General features: G+C 43.8%; 1 protein-coding gene across 1 annotated transcript in view; it reads right to left on the bottom strand.

Annotated features, from left to right (window-relative positions):
* Positions 1-16,360, bottom strand: part of ARHGEF26 (Rho guanine nucleotide exchange factor 26) — a 452,167-nt gene that overhangs the window by 339,784 nt on the left and 96,023 nt on the right. The gene's annotated exons all lie outside the window — the stretch shown is intronic.

Below are 16,360 nucleotides of genomic sequence, written 5' to 3'. Positions count from 1 at the left end.
ACTCACTCTGCACACTCACTCTGCACACTCACTCTGCACACTCACTCTGCACACTCACTACTCTGCACACTCACTACTCTGCACACTCACTACTCTGCACACTCACTACTCTGCACACTCAATACTCTGCACTCACTACTCTGCACTCACTACTCTGCACTCACTACTCTGCACCCACTACTCTGCACCCACTACTCTGCACCCACTACTCTGCACTCACTACTCTGCACTCACTACTCTGCACTCACTACTCTGCACTCACTACTCTGCACTCACTACTCACTACTCTGCGCTCACTACTCTGCACTCACTACTCTGCACTCACTACTCTGCACTCACTACTCTGCACTCACTACTCACTGCTCTGCACTCACTACTCACTGCTCTGCACTCACTACTCACTGCTCTGCACTCACTACTCTGCACTCACTACTCACTGCTCTGCACTCACTACTCACTGCTCTGCACTCACTACTCACTGCTCTGCACTCACTACTCTGCACTCACTACTCTGCACTCACTACTCTGCACTCACTACTCTGCACTCACTACTCACTACTCTCCACTCACTACTCACTACTCTCCACTCACTACTCTGCGCTTCTGTGCAACACTGGAAGACCCCAATAATAGCAAAAGTTTTCGCTTGCACGAAAAACTGTTCCCGTTTTGTCAATGCTTGTTTATTTCTTTGTTTCCTTTTGTTTATGGCCCTCTGTCTGCTCACTGACACTTTCTTTCACAAAAGTAAGAGCGTGCCTGGTTCCATACACGAGGTAATGTCAAACAGCCGACAAATAGTGCCACAATTGTCCTTGACTATGCTCCTAAAAAAATTTAATTTATTTTATAGTGTTCGCTATTACAACATGTAGCCGTGAGGCTAAAGGCGGTTCGATTTTATCTATAGAAGGGCTTGAGCGAGTCTTTAAGGGCCAAAAGTCTTGAAGATAGGATGTGAAAGTTGTCACTTGTGACTCCACACACGACATTTGCTGGTAGATAGCAGTGGGTGCTGCTAGCAGCCATGAAGCCCTCAGTCCCTTCCTTGCAGGGCTTTAGCGAGCGTATGTGGCCTGGAGAGCAGGAGTGCTGCTGCATCGACTCCGGCGTGCGTGTAGCGGTTCATAAATACTGGTAATAAAGGGGAGCATTTGAAGAGGTAAAGAAGCAGCCACCTCACCTATGTGCTTGAAACAGGCAGCATTGTGGTCGAAGCAAGCATTCCCACACAGCTAACACCCACGGATCAGAGCAAAGTGTTTCAGTTATTAAACTTGCATTTCAGTAAAACACAATCAAAAGGCTTTAATGTACATTGTACAATGTCAATAGGTGTGTCACAAAATAAAATAAGGTAGAACAGCTGTATTAAAAAATAAATTAGGCACGCTGCCTTGTAAATACTGGCAATGTAACATGCATTAGTTAAATAGCAATGTCGTTAACATTTTCTGTAAAAAGTATGTGAACAGAATGTGAAACATATTATGCGACTGCTAAAAAAAAACAAGCCTACTCATTTCGCGGCTGCCCCGGAAGTCAGGCACGGTCGCCTGTGACGGGGGCGGGGCCACGTTCACACCGGAAGAGGAGGCAGGCGGAGTCGTAGCGTCTCGCGGCCCGGGGCTCCTGTGAGCGGTGTAGAGCCCCGGGGCCGCGCCAGCAGGAGGTTGGGCGCCGCGTGCTGAGGTAAGGTAAGTTCTGGAGCGCGATTGGTGCACTTGTGTGTGTGTATGCTCGTGTGTGTGTGTGTATGTATGTGCGCGACGGTGACGGCGGGGGAGGGGGAGGGGGGGCCTTGGTGCACTTGTGTGTGTGCGCGCGTGTGTGTATGAGTCAGGGGTGGTGTCTCTGTATGTATGTATGTGCGTGCGTGCATGGGCGCGCGTGTGTGTGTATGCGCATGCGTGTGTGGTGCTTGCGCTTCCCAGGAGACAGCGCCTGGCCACAGCGCGCGTTCCAGTTACAAATCGCCTGGAAGGATGCGCGTGGCCAGGACTGTCTCCTGGGAATGCTACTCGCTGACAAAAGATCTCGGCGGAGACGCGCTTCCGCGCGCTGACGCCGAGACCTAAAAATGCATACATGAAGGGTACGAACGGTTTTAACCCCTTCCCGCTGGGCACATTCCCCCGCTGTTCTGGGGGGAGGGGGGGGGCGCGCACAGCGCCCCCGTGCTCATGACGAGCTGAACTCGTCATGCAGCACAGTGCTCGTGTGCTCATGACGAGCTGAGCTCGTCATGACCACACCCGTTTCTTTAGAACGTTCGCACAGCAGGGGAATTTGCCCAGCGTGCGAGCGTTCTAAAGGTCATGATGAGCTCAGCTCGTCATGAGCACAAGAGAACCATGGCTCATGACGAGCTGAGCTCGTCATGAGCTTGGGAGAGGTTAATACCATCTAATGGTATGCCACACCTGCGTCAAATTATGCAATAGTATTCTCTAACCATGGTGCATGGACGTGGATTCACCAAAATTCCAGGGATTGTGGAAGTGACATTGTGCCACCTTTGACCTTCATGATATCACAGGTAGTGACATCATATGACCTTAGACTCTGAATTTCCAACGGAGGGCACATCACATGATCTTACCCCTAATGGCAAAACAATAAGTGACGTTGCTGAAGATCCATAATAACTGCATTATTTATATAACAAAACAGCATATACATGTCTATTTTAGATAAAGCCTATATCAGGGTGTTGACATGATCTCTAAAGGTTCTGGGGCTTAATACTAACACTGAACTGTTGCAAGCAAGGGAAGCAAGTAGCCAGACCTGTTCTAACAGGGCTTGGCGGGGGAGGGGGTGGGGGTGGGCCTGCCACAAGGAATTCGTTTTTAAAAATGTGATCAAATAGTGCATTTTGAAGCACAATGTTCACATACACTTGTTTTAAAGCCCAGGCTCGGAAGGGACACTCCTTCAATATTCAAGTCCTTTTATGGTATACCAAGCCAATGATGCATACACTCCCCAGGAGGTGACCCCGATTTTTCAAAATGTGCAATGGGTGCCCCCAATCCAAAAAAGATATTCATTGTGCCAGGGCCAGCATTTTGTCATGGGTGCTCTTTTAACCAAAAATGACATACAAGATACGAGAGTCATTCATATACTATGGGTGATCCTTACGCCAAAAATTACCTCAGTATGTCAGGGTCAGAATTTTTTTATGCTTGTTCCCCTCTCATATGCTACGGTCCCATTCCAGGTAACGGTACTCCATTTTTGTGTTACACTTACAGTGAATAATATGGTATTATTCAGTAAGGACGAGGTTCCGCTGTGTTCTTGGCACTGTTTTTGCCCCTTCTGAGGCTAAGGGTTGCAAAGACTGTACCGCGGGTCACAAAGAGCAAGCAGTGGTCACAGTTGCAGTGTCCATGAGAGTGTGTGGTGGCAGTGAGTAGATCAAAGAGTGGGTTGCCTCAGGAGTTTGTGAAGGCTCCCAAACATGTGAATGTGTTAGCATTCACAAACTCCTGTCTGAGCCTTTCCCACATTGGAAATGGTCAGAGATTTGCTCCAACAAACACATGGAGTAACTCCTCTTCCAGGGCAAGAACAGGAACAGAACACCCCAACTCTTTTGGGAGCAGTAGGGAAAGAGGCTTCCCCAAAGGGAAAAAGGCTTTGTCATGATAAAAAAATGCACTTTTGCACAGTCGACTGCCTTTCAGCAATGTGGAGATTTACTGTAAATACAACTCCACGTGGCGAAATAAAACATGTCACACAACCTTGCCAGCAGTAAGGAAACCTGCAAATGACTTCAAAGCTTACTATTGGGAAATGCATATAAAGCCCCATATCTCAGAAATCTCACATGTGACTAGGGTGGTGATTTACGAGTTTGTGAATCTTGGCATATTATCTATAGATTTGTATTCTGTACATTCGTTATCATAATAAAGTCAAGGGTCATATATACCTACAGTAGGGATGGACAGAGAATAACAAAAAAAGAAAAGTTTTTTCAGGCATGGCAAACTAGGGGCTAGATGTAGGTAGAATAGATTTACCGATTTTTAATTACCGAATTTTACCGATTCGGTAATTAAAAATCGGTAATGCCCATTCATTCCTATGGGCTTTGAAACCCATAGGAATGAATGAGCATTACCGATTCGGTATTTACCGAATCGGTAAATACCGAATTTCACATGGGTGCAGGGGGTGTCACTTTGACACCCTCTGGCACCCCAAAAATAGGCATGTGCGCCATGTGGCACACAGACATGCCCTAAGGGCATGTCTGTCTGTCACATGGCTAGGTGTGCATGCACACATGTGCATGCACACCTGAATTCGGTATTTTAACACCCAATTGGATTGGGTGGTAAAATACCGAATTTGTAGGGCTTTTGGGACTCAGAAGAGTCCCACCTACATCTGGGAATTACCGAATCGGTAAAAATACCGATTCGGTATTTTACAGATTCTGTAAATTTACCGATTCGGTAAATTTTCAGAATCTGTAAAATCTGTCCCCCTACATCTCAAGATGCCAAATACCGGTCGGAAACGGCCAAATTCGGCTGTTTCCGACCGGTATTTGCCACCTACATCGGGCCCTCAATCTGGAATAAGCCAATGCTTTTTCTAAAAGTTCTGTCAGAGGTCTATACCATGGAGGACCTAAACTAACAACATTCAGGTGCACACCAAGCACATACAGTCAGTTCAAAGGCTCACGGTAGACACAAGGTAACCAAGTATTAAAATGAAACAGAGCAGGTATGAAAAACTGGTCAAAAGAGGTTCCCCCTTCCAGTAAATATTAACTTCTATGTTTTATGCAATTGCTCAAGACTAAGGTAGCTTGACTTTTTCCAGAGAAACCAATGGCACCCAAATTGACCCCCTCCATTTTGAAGCTTAACAATGTAGTGGAAATAATTTTGTTGTAGCCAAAATAGGAAATGCTAATATTAAATGATCTCCAAGGAGGTACAAATATCAGTAATATAATATAATATAATATAATATAATATAATATAATATAGAATTGAATATATTTTGAGCATATGTTACTAAGACATGGAATGTCCAAGTGTCTCGACAATCAACAGTAAAAAAGTAGCCTGTGTCCCTTTAATAGCATACATTGGAGAAGTCGATATGGCCGAGTGGCTGAGTTGCTGATTTTAAAATCCTAAAAACCTGGGTTCTAGTTATGACGTTGCTCTTTATAAAAAAATATTGCACCACACTGGGCAAACTACTTCCTCTGCATGAATATTTAGTTTAATTAGATAAAGCAAATAGGTGTTATGTAAAAATATTACAGCCTAAATCGGAAGCAATGTTTATATCCCGCTCAAGCCATCAACATATTTCTAGCTGATGTTTCCGCTAATTGTTTTCAAGGCAGACATTTCCCTAATTTACAGCTTTTCAAATCTGCTTTGGGTAGGAATTAATGTCCTGAAGAACTACTTTAACTTCAATCTAAAGGAGCCTTTAAAATCACATGGGAACTTAATAAGGTTACAGGTAAAACATATCTAATGTAAGTGAAGATTGAAAAGACATGAGTTTCAATTACGGATAAAGAATGACTGAGGTGCGACTTCTGGTTGCTCCCTGGTATGGTTTAAATTGCCCTGTTATCCCTGATTTCAGGTTCATCAGTGCAGGTACAGAAAGTAAACCAGTTTCTAGAACCTCTATTTAGACCATGAACTAGGGTGGAAATAATTTTCCTCCAGCAAACCACCACCACACAACTCTCAGCTGCCAATCTGAAGGCTACAGTGGAGTGAGGGATACCGCAAATCAAGAAGGGGTATATCGACCTCCTCCAGACCACTCCGAACAAGAATTGGGTTGCATTTTACGATCTAATATGGAAGGAAATATTACCCTCTATGTTTTATGCATTCCCCTAAGTACTAAGTATGGTAAAGTGATGAGGAACCATGGGGTTTCCCAATAGGTTTGGGCTCCACCAAATGAATGTGCAGGGGCCTTGCACCACCATACTGATGTCTGCCACAGCCCTGCCTATCACCCACAATGGCCTGCCCTGCCTTTTACCCACAGTGGTCTGTCCTGCCAATCGCCCACAATGGCCTGCCCTGCATTTGGCCCACAATGGCCTGTCCTGCCAATCGCCCACAATGGCCTGCCCTGCCGTTGGCCCACAATGGCCTGCCATGACGTTCGCCCACAATGGCCTGCCCTGCTGTTCGCTCACAATGGCCTGCCCTGCTGTTCGCTCACAATGGCCTGCTGCCCGAGTGCAAAGGAGGTAGCAGGAGTGCACACTTCCAGAAGACAAAAAGGAACAGATACTGCATGTTGCAGCAGCAGCGCAAACTTCCTTCACAAGTACAGAAGAATGACACCAAAGACTGCCACGGTACAAGCTCTCTCACACACAAGGACAGGCACAGCATGTGCAGTACCAGTTCAAGTTCATTTCTGCTGCTCATTCTTTCTCCCACGCTATGGTGGGGCTCCAGAAGGCTGTTGTTTGCAATATGGACCGGTCGAGGGAAAGAGACACACACCAGTATATGTGCCTGTGCCTTGCGGCCTGGTGCTTACTTCTTACATTAACCTTAGAGGGAGAGGGGCATGGTAGGAGAAGGCCCCACTCCTGTCCCAGGTACGACTGGCATGGGTGCTCTGGATACTAGATGGTGTGACATTCTAACATCCCTCTGCCCTACTCTCTGTCAGAGCACCATCCAAGCTCCCACAGAAGCAGATTTTGTGATGAGGATGTTATTTCATGTTTCTTGCACCAGAGGCCAAAGAAGCCAATTAATATTTGAATAATGAAACTTTTCGAAAGTATTAGCCTCAATTGATTTAACACTGTTGAGAACATTTTAATTGCTAATATACAATTGCAGTTATACGGCGCTTCACAACAGGTTTTACACGTTATACCAGCCTTGGCAACAGCTTGCTTCGTTCAAGTTTAGTATCCAGTCACAGAAAGCGTCTAGATTAACATTTGTATAACAGTTCACGTTCAGAATTCATGTCTCATACATGTGATGTCTTTCGCGTCCAGATCAGATCACTTTCTGACGAACAGAGGACAATGAGTATCTCTTTCCCTGCAGCTAAGAATCACAAGCACACCACCCACTCTCCACCGACGGACGGAACTACAGCAAAGGCCTGCCCTAAGTACCTCGTTGTTCTTTCTGTGGGCCCTGTTTTCATTTCCATCAAAGAGTATTCACGAGCCTCTGCTTCATCTACACTAGGAGCCAGCACTTACAAAAAAGGTTTCGAATGATACATTTCAGAAAACGCTCTGCAATTAAGTTATTTTGTTCATGTTTCCCACAACTTGCAGAACAATCCAGAAAAACAAACACACCACTCCCAGGCAAATGTAACGCCTTTGAGCTTAATTGTAATTATATTTCTTTTATAAATGAAACTAAAACAACTGCTGAATTTTAAACAAACAGGTAGGGCAGGTAGAATTGTGAATATTGTTTTTAGAGTAAATGTTAATACAAGAAGCCTCACTGAAACAAGTGTTTTTTGATGGATGCTTGCCATCTTTTCCCTTGCCCTTCTTTTCCTTTTCCTTTTCCCTTCTGCTTCCTTTCCCGTTTCCTTTGTTCCTTTTCCCTATGTTCCCTTTCCCGTTGTTCCCTTTCCCTTTGTTCCCTTGCCCTTTACATTCTCCTCCCCCTTCCCCCTTCCTCTTCCCTTTCCCCTTCCTCTTCCCCTCTATTTTTCAGGAGGATCTGTTCCTGTCACCACTAAGATCTTCTCAAACACCTATACACACTATCGATAATCACTGTGTTGACATATGTAAGGAAGCGAGTGATCTGACAAAACCTACAATGTATTTATGCTTCTCATTAAAATGTAATGATCAACAAGACAGGATTTGGACCAACAACGGTTCCGTCATGAGCATCGGTCGAGCTGTGCTCATGACGGAACCGTTCCGTCATGACCACACCCATTAACATTGGGGCCCAGCACCGGCGGTAAATCGGGGCAGCACGGATGAGGTTAAGGTTCCAGTTGGGAAACAGAATACAGACGACAAGTGGTACATATTTTTATTCACGTCAGGGATTACAGAAAGAGAACAGTAATTTTATTATAAAGGAGGTAACTACTTTGAAGAAGCTATCTAGGGACCTAGGTTAGTGCAGGGTCAGCAGTACATCTGTGATTGTGATAAAGGGTAGCTTTGTCTCATTCCCCAGAGAAGCATTGAGGAGGAAACACGGATGCCAGAAGAGTGAAGAGTGGCAGCAGGTTGAGGGGTAGCACTATGAGAACCTGCAGGGATCATGGAAGCGGTGCTGTAGAGGGCTGGATGTGTAAGAAGGCTTTGCTTTGCACAGCTGCGAAGGGTTTGTGAAAGGAGCAGGACTGGCTGTCAAGAGAGAAATTGAATAAGAGCTTGAGAAAGGTGTGGGGGACCCAGTGAAACCAAAGGGAAGAGGATTTATGCTAAACTTCAATTTGTTGGAGTCCAAGATCTACCTTTGTATATCAAATGGCACGGCGGCTAAGAGTGACGACGAGCCAGAGGGGGGATTCTATTGGAAAATGTTTGATTTTTCCGAAAACACATGCTTTAGATTTAGACCTGATTTAATGTTTTGCGGACAGATACTCTGTCACAGACATTTACTACTACCCAGTTTGCCATATTACACATGGATTAGGATATGAAGCACTTGCGGGGAATGAGATTTTGATATCAATTTATGATCAATTTAATAACTTATCTCATTCATCTATTTTGGACCGCTAGTATCTGTCATTGAGTAAAAGACAACCCCCGCATAGGTTAGACAAACCCCATTAACTGACGCCACTCTGAAGAACCACTTACAACTGATAAAGTTTAAAAGTTTTATATAAAAGTCAAATTTGAATGCAATTACAATCCCCTCAGGATCAAAGTATACAAAAGAATACAAAATCAATTCCAATCTCAACAATCTAAAGCTCCGATGTGAAGTGGTTCCTTGGCGTCATTTACAGAAAGAGAAGAGTATCACGTTAAATCTGTCCCTACTCTATGCTAGGTGACATCCCTACTTCGCAAGTTCCTAACCTAAAAAGGTGTCAGCAGTTTGTCTCCCAAAGAAGTTCAAACTCTCTTAGCCTCTAAAGGTAACTTAAATTTTAAGAAGCAGTACCCTCTCTGCCTACCCATCCGCTCTTCTTAAGGGTCCTCGGCCTACTGCTCTCCTGCGCTCTGATCTCTCTCAGCGCATCTGCTCAAGTCATCTACGCTCTTGCTCTCTATGATGACTTCTGCTCTGAGCTGTTCGCCCTCGCCTTCGCTAATTTCTCATTGCCCTCTTATCCCCGGGGTGCTGTCCCTAAAATACACAATCACAGTGTGGGTGGAACGCCCCTTGACGCCCACCACGGACTTTCCCCGATGATGTCAGCTTCTAGCTTCGTCCATTGCTTCATCTCTTTCGCCGTCCGTTAAGTTGACCTTTCTTCTTTAGATGTCATCTTCATCTTCTTATTGGCAACTTCAACTGACACTTTCAGATCAAAAGTCATATGAACTTAAACAAGACTTTAACTTACAACTGCTATTCTTTGACCTTCTAGGTCCTGTGAATGGTCACTCAAAAACAATTCAAATTCTAAGCGCTTCTCATCACGTTCAGGCCATAAACTCCATCCGGCGTTGTCACCTTAAATCTAACAAGGGCTAGACTTCTTGGCTCTCACGTCCACATCAAGCTATTTACGACTCCTGTAAGTCCACTAAATTACATACATTGGACTACGCTCCTGCGAACTCTTGGTCAGTCAGGTTATAATCACAAATGACCTAAAAATCTTCCAGCATTCTTACAAACTTCTGCTACACAGTATAACCTTTAACATACATTTATATATTCGCTTTTAGTATATCCTTTCCTCTATTTGAATACAACTTACATAGAATATATAATACACAGAGTACGAGGTTTTATGCTTATTCGTTATCCTCATATTTTCTCCATACATTTCTCCACGTTTCTCCGTTTAAAAGTTACACACGTACATGAATTCTACCGTGCATGTTTATATTTCGTAAGCATTTCTTCATTTACCCATTATGTATACAGGCCTCCCAAATCTAATACATGTTCTAAAGTGAATACAGTTACATTTCCTATATTACTTTGGATTATCTCAGTTATCTATATGCTATAAGTGTCAACTTCACATTACGATATGCATTTCATTCCTTCGTTTATAACATATACGTCTAAATGTGGCTACGATATACATTTCATTCAAATTGCGCTCTCTCAGTTCCCCCCTTTGATGACTTTTAGGAGTCATCACTAAATGCAATTTGAATAACACCTCTACACAGAACTAGTTACAATATTACCTCTTTTCATTGTTTCGAGAGCTCTTAAGCTTTTGTACTGTTGATCTTGTAAAGCAGCTAATTTCCTTTCTTGCTCTCTCATTGTTCGTTGTAACCGATTCGACCTATACCATTTATATAATTTTACTAAACCTAACAATTTGATTATACAAATTAATACTATCAATACAGGCTTTATAATGTACCATACTATGCTTTTACCAAGGTTGGCAAACCAACTCCCAACCTTTCCTACTCCATGACCAACTTTTTCCCAAACATTTATTTTTGATAAATCTTCGATCTCTTGATGAATCTGTGTAATGTTCCGTATGACTTTCTCAAGTGGTTTTGAATTATCAGGAATATAAGTACAACATTCCTGGACCTTCAAAGCCTTACAAACTCCGCCTTCTTTTGCTAGCAGTACATCTAAAGCAAGTCGGTTCTGAAGAACCATTGCTCTAATCGACTGCATCTCGCCTTCTACCAACATTAATGATCTTGCAGTACTTGCAGATAATCTATCCACAACTGTAGCCAGTCTCCTGATCTTAACATCGTTAAGTATTAAACCTAACATAGGAAACATTGCTCCAAATACATCTCCTACTACTTCTGCATCTCCTACTTCCCTTTTCGCTCTCCTCGAAGCCTTTCCTTCTACCATCGCTACATCCTTTGCATGATATATTTTGGGGAAGACAATTGCCAAGTAACACGAACCATACCAATTGTCAGGTAGTTTTACATAGGCATTTCTTCCACATACAAAATACACATTCGGAATAGCTTGCATCCCTTTCATGAAATCTTTCGTATAGTATTCCAATCTAAAAGCATGTTCGCAATTTACTTCACCTACAAATATACTCTCATAATACGTCTTGCTTCGAGTTAAACATAACTTTCCTTTCTGCGTTCTATCCAATGCTATTGGACCATTGCTACCTTTCTTTTTATGTGCTTTCTCTTCTTCTGTCCAATCAGTTTTCCACTGTCCTGACATTTTTAGAATCTTCTGCCTTCTGTATCGGTCATCCACTTGTCCGATAAACTTTTTCTCTACCTCTGACACTTTGCAAGTCAGATTATTCTTACGTGCATATGATGTATCTAATGTATCCCAAGGAAGAAATAATTTTGCTAGTCTATCCTCCTTTTTGTAATAGTCCCACTTATTCATTTGCTTATAATTCGGAACTTCAGGCAGTACCGAATCATAATTTGAAAAGTAGTACTCAAATCCTTCTCTACCATAAAATATACTAAGCAGTAAACTACATGTTATCCCATAAGTCAATGGGAGATGGTGATATCTAATGCCTTCGTCTACAGAAGCCGGCAATTGCATACAAACATAGCAATCTTTGGCCTCCATGGCATCGATATACTCATATAACAATTTAGCATATGCGTTTGACCTAAAATTTCCCTGTGACTCGTCTACGTGTAATCTACGAGCTTCTTCTGCTAGTAACGCCTTTTCACGTATAACATTGCTCTCCTCCTTTTTTCCCACAAGAGCAGGTTTCAAAGTCGTTACAGTTTTTATATTTCCTATTTCTTTGTCGTTCTCCTGTCCTATGATGTATGATATTGTCACTACTGTAATTATGAGAAATATTACTACTGCTATAAGTGTACCTACTATACATCTAGCTTTTCGGTTTGGGTTGCCGTTCTCCATGTCATCAAAACAAATTCCCTCCTTCTTTTGCGAAAAAGTTTGTCCTTCGGCAGTCTTTGTTTGCTTTATTTGCTTTCTCAATCTTTAAAGTGCTTTTTATCAACCAAGTCTCTTTTTCACAACAATGTCTTTTCTCTCTTTTAGCAACAGACAACCCTAACCCTTCTCCGTCCTCTAAATGTAATCCCTAATTTTATTCTTCTTTCCACTCGGCGCTAGGTTATCTTCTTCCCTATCTTATATACAAAAGTCTTTATGTATCAACAATTATTCTTGTACCTGCAGCTCTTGCAACAAGTTCCAACAACTCAAAACGAATGACTTTATCTTCTTCCTCTGATATTTGATAACCAAATGTTGGAAATTGTAATCTGTTCAACACTAAATCTTTAATCCGACTCAAGTAAGGGGGTATGGGAAGTGTGAAAGTCAGTAACCCCTCAGTCTCGAGTCCCGGCGTCAACATCCATATCTCCACTGCCACATATGGATCGAGATCGATTACTTTCACGCTCTTCACTCTCCCAGATTTCTGTCCCCAAGACATCTGCTAGATAAGTCCACTCCGGGGTGGCGTACCTTCTGCAGGGCACACGTACCCTTCTCGATCTTCGTGGACTCTCAGTTCCTGAGTCTGTCGTTTCTTCCTCCTGATCCGATTCTTCAGCGATCGGGACAAGAGTTCTTTCTTTCTTTCCTTCCGAGCTCGGCCTTTTCCTTCTTTCCGGCCAACTGGCTTCGTCACTCCTTGTCCTTCCGCTCCTTGTTCTGGGACTTGTCTCTTGGTCACTCTCAGTCTGCTCGATATCTGTGTCGGATTCCCAATTACTTTCCTCTCCTGAGGGGACTTCGGTCCCACTAGTATCCTGACCTTCGTCGTCCTGTTCCAACACAGTTTCAGTTTCTTCGATCACCTCCACAGCTTGATTTTCCCCCTCTATGGCTTCTCCGCTTCCCGCCGGATTCTCATCCGAGAGAGGAGCTGTTTCTTCTAGAGGTGTTGGCACTCTTCGGGTGTGTGAGGCATGTATCCAGTTTGGCAGACCTCCACACTTTACTGCAGTATTCGTTACAAGTATGACTTGGAACGGTCCTCTCCAGCGCACGTCTAAGCAGTTCTTTCTGACATGCTTCTTCACCAGGACCCAGTCCCCCGGACTCAGGTCATGGCACAAATCTTGTGCTGATGGAACCTCTGCAGCCTGGACCTGGAGGGACACAGAATTAACGGCATCAGATAGTCCCTTACAGTAGACCAAGATCAAATCATCTGTGATGTTCACTAACGCTGCAGTCGGAACCGATGGCAATCTCGTAGCTCTCCCCATTAACACCTCGTGTGGAGAGAGGCCTGTTTTTCTATCAGGTGTGCTACGTATGCTCATAAGAACCACTGGAAGTGCGTCTGGCCAACTCAGGGATGTCGATGAACAAACTTTAGCCAGTCTGGACTTGATTGTACTGTTGATTTGTTCTACAATCCCTGAAGCTTCTGGTCGATAGCTGCAGTGTAACTTCTGATCGATATTCAAAGCTGAACATAGCATCTTCACTACTTCGCTGTTAAAATGAGTTCCTCTGTCCGATTCCAAAGAGGATGGCACCCCAAACCTCGGTATTAACTCTCTAAGTAATAATTTTGCTACTGTAAGTGTATCGCACCTACGGGTAGGGTAAGCCTCAACCCATCTAGAAAATATGCAAACAATCACTAAAACGTATCTGAGTCTGTTGCACGGAGGCATTTCTATAAAATCAAGCTGCATCCTATTGAAAGGCCCCCCAGACCTTCCTATGTGACTCAAGGTAACTGGTGTTCTTTTCCCACGTTTAGTTGCTGACAGATCGCACATCGCTGACACACTGCTTCTGCCGGTACTCTAAATTTGGGATTAAACCATGTTTGTCTGAATACTCTCACCATAGCATCTCTTCCTATGTGTGCTGATCCATGCAATTTCCTTGCCATTGGACTAACAAGTTCATTTGGTAAAACTGCTCTCCCATCGGCGGAGATCCAGAAATTCATCTCGCTTCTGGAACAACCCGCTGTTTCCCAACTCTTTTTCTCATCATCTGGTGCATTCTCCTGTACACATCTCAATTCATCCCACGTATCTACAGTATCTAGCAACATTGTCAATTCAGTTCTTTCCTGGATTCCCCCCACTTTAACATCAGTGTGAGAATATCCCTGCTCTGCGCAATAACGCGCTACTTCATCCGCATAGCGGTTTCCTAGTGACACAAAGTCAACATTTTTTGTATGCGCTGCACATTTGACCACTGCTATAGCTGTCGGTCCTTGTAATGCCTCTAACAAAAGTCTCACGAATTCTCCATTCCTAATGGGAGAACCCGAGGAGGTCATGTAACCTCTTTGAGACCATAACTGCCCGTAATCGTGAACTACCCCGAAACCATACTGGCTATCGGTGTATATGGTGACTCGAAATTTGTCGCCTGCTAAGCAAGCACGAGTCAAGGCAACAATTTCAGCTACCTGGGCGGAGTGTACTCCTTCCAGGCAAGCGGCTTCTATAACTCTGGTAATTGTGCAAACTGCATAAGCTGCTCTCAGCTGACCGACATTGTCTCTTACACATGAACCATCAACAAAGAAAATTTCATCTGGGTCAGTCAATGGTTCATCCACAATATCGGGTCTCGGTTTGGTGCATAGTTCAGTCACATCAAGGCAGTCATGATCTGTACAATTTTCATCATCCACCTCATTCGGAAGTGGCATCAAAGTTGCAGGATTCAAGACAGAGCATCTTTTTAGGGTCACATTCTCGGCAGCCAGTATGACTTGCTCGTAGCGTGTGAGCCTGCTATTTGTCAGATGCTGAGTCTTAGTCCTGGTCATTAACAATTCCACAGAATGCGGCACGTACACCACTAACTGGTGTCCCATCACCACGCTTTCCGATCTTTCAATGCTGACACCCGTTGCAGCTACGGATTTGAGACATCCGGGCAACGCTGCGGCTACTGGGTCTAATGTAGCCGAGAAATACGCCACTGGCCTGCGCGCATCTCCGTGGATCTGAGCTAAAACCGCTAAAGCGCATCCCTCTCTTTCGCAGCAGTAAAGCAAAAATGGTTTTGTGTAATCAGGCATTCCTAAAGCCGGGGCACGACATAAGTCCTCCCTCAGCTGCAAAAACGCCATCAAACAATCTTTGTCCCATGGTACCGGATCACTTACTCCTTTGTGCGTCAGTTGTAATAACGGTTTTGCCTTCAGTGAGAAGTTGGCTATCCACTGCCGACAATAACCGACCATACCTAGAAACATCCTGACTTCTCTTTGTGTTGTAGGCGCGTTCATTTTCATGATCGCCTCTATTCTGTCTGGAGACACCTTCCGCTTTCCCTTTTCAATCCTATGGCCCAAGTATTGCACTTCAGTCTTACAATATTGCAATTTACTTGGAGACACCTTGTGTCCATTCTCGGCCAAATGATTTAACAAGGTTATGGTGTCTTCTCTGCAAGCTTCCTCAGTTTCTGACGCAACTAGGAGGTCGTCTATGTACTGGACTAGAACCGAATTCTTGGGCAGTACTAGACTTTCAAGATTTCTTCTTAATAACTGGTTAAAGATCGATGGGCTTTCTGTATACCCCTGAGGGATACGACACCATGTTAAGACGCGATCTTCCAGCTTAAAAGCGAAAAGATACTGGCTCTCTTCATCTAAAGGTATCGAAAAGAAAGCCTGGCATAAATCTATCACTGTAAACCATTCAGCTTGGAACGGTATCTGAAATAATATCACTGATGGATTCGGTACCACTGGACAACATGAGACAACAATGTTATTAATTTTCCGAAGATCCTGCACTATTCTGTATTTTCCACTAGGCTTCTGCAAACCCATAATCGGGGAGTTACATGGACTTCCCACGATCTCCTTCAGTATTCCCTGTTTAATCATGTATTCGATCACAGGCTTTATTCCTGCAATCGTCTCTGGAGTCAACTTGTATTGCGGGGTTCTTGGATACTCAGCATTGGGTCTTACCAAGATTTTTACTGGTTCTACTCCTTTAATCAGTCCTATTTCTTCTCCGGTAAAATCCCACACCTCAGCTGACACTTTCTCCCTCAAATCCTGTGGAAGTTCTTCCACTGTTAAGGTAGGATATAGTTCCACGCACTCGTGTGAGTTTACAACTTTAAAATCGGCATCCTCCTCATTGGTCTGCACTTCTACTCCTTCAGGTGTACAATGTATTGTGCAATTCAGTTTACACAATAGATCTCTTCCTAGCAAACACACAGGACTAGAATCACAGATCACAAACTGATGTTCG

This window comes from Lissotriton vulgaris, chromosome 11 (genome assembly GCF_964263255.1).
Source record: "Lissotriton vulgaris chromosome 11, aLisVul1.2, whole genome shotgun sequence".
NCBI lineage: Eukaryota > Metazoa > Chordata > Amphibia > Caudata > Salamandridae > Lissotriton > Lissotriton vulgaris.
This window is presented reverse-complemented; position numbering and strand designations above follow the sequence as displayed.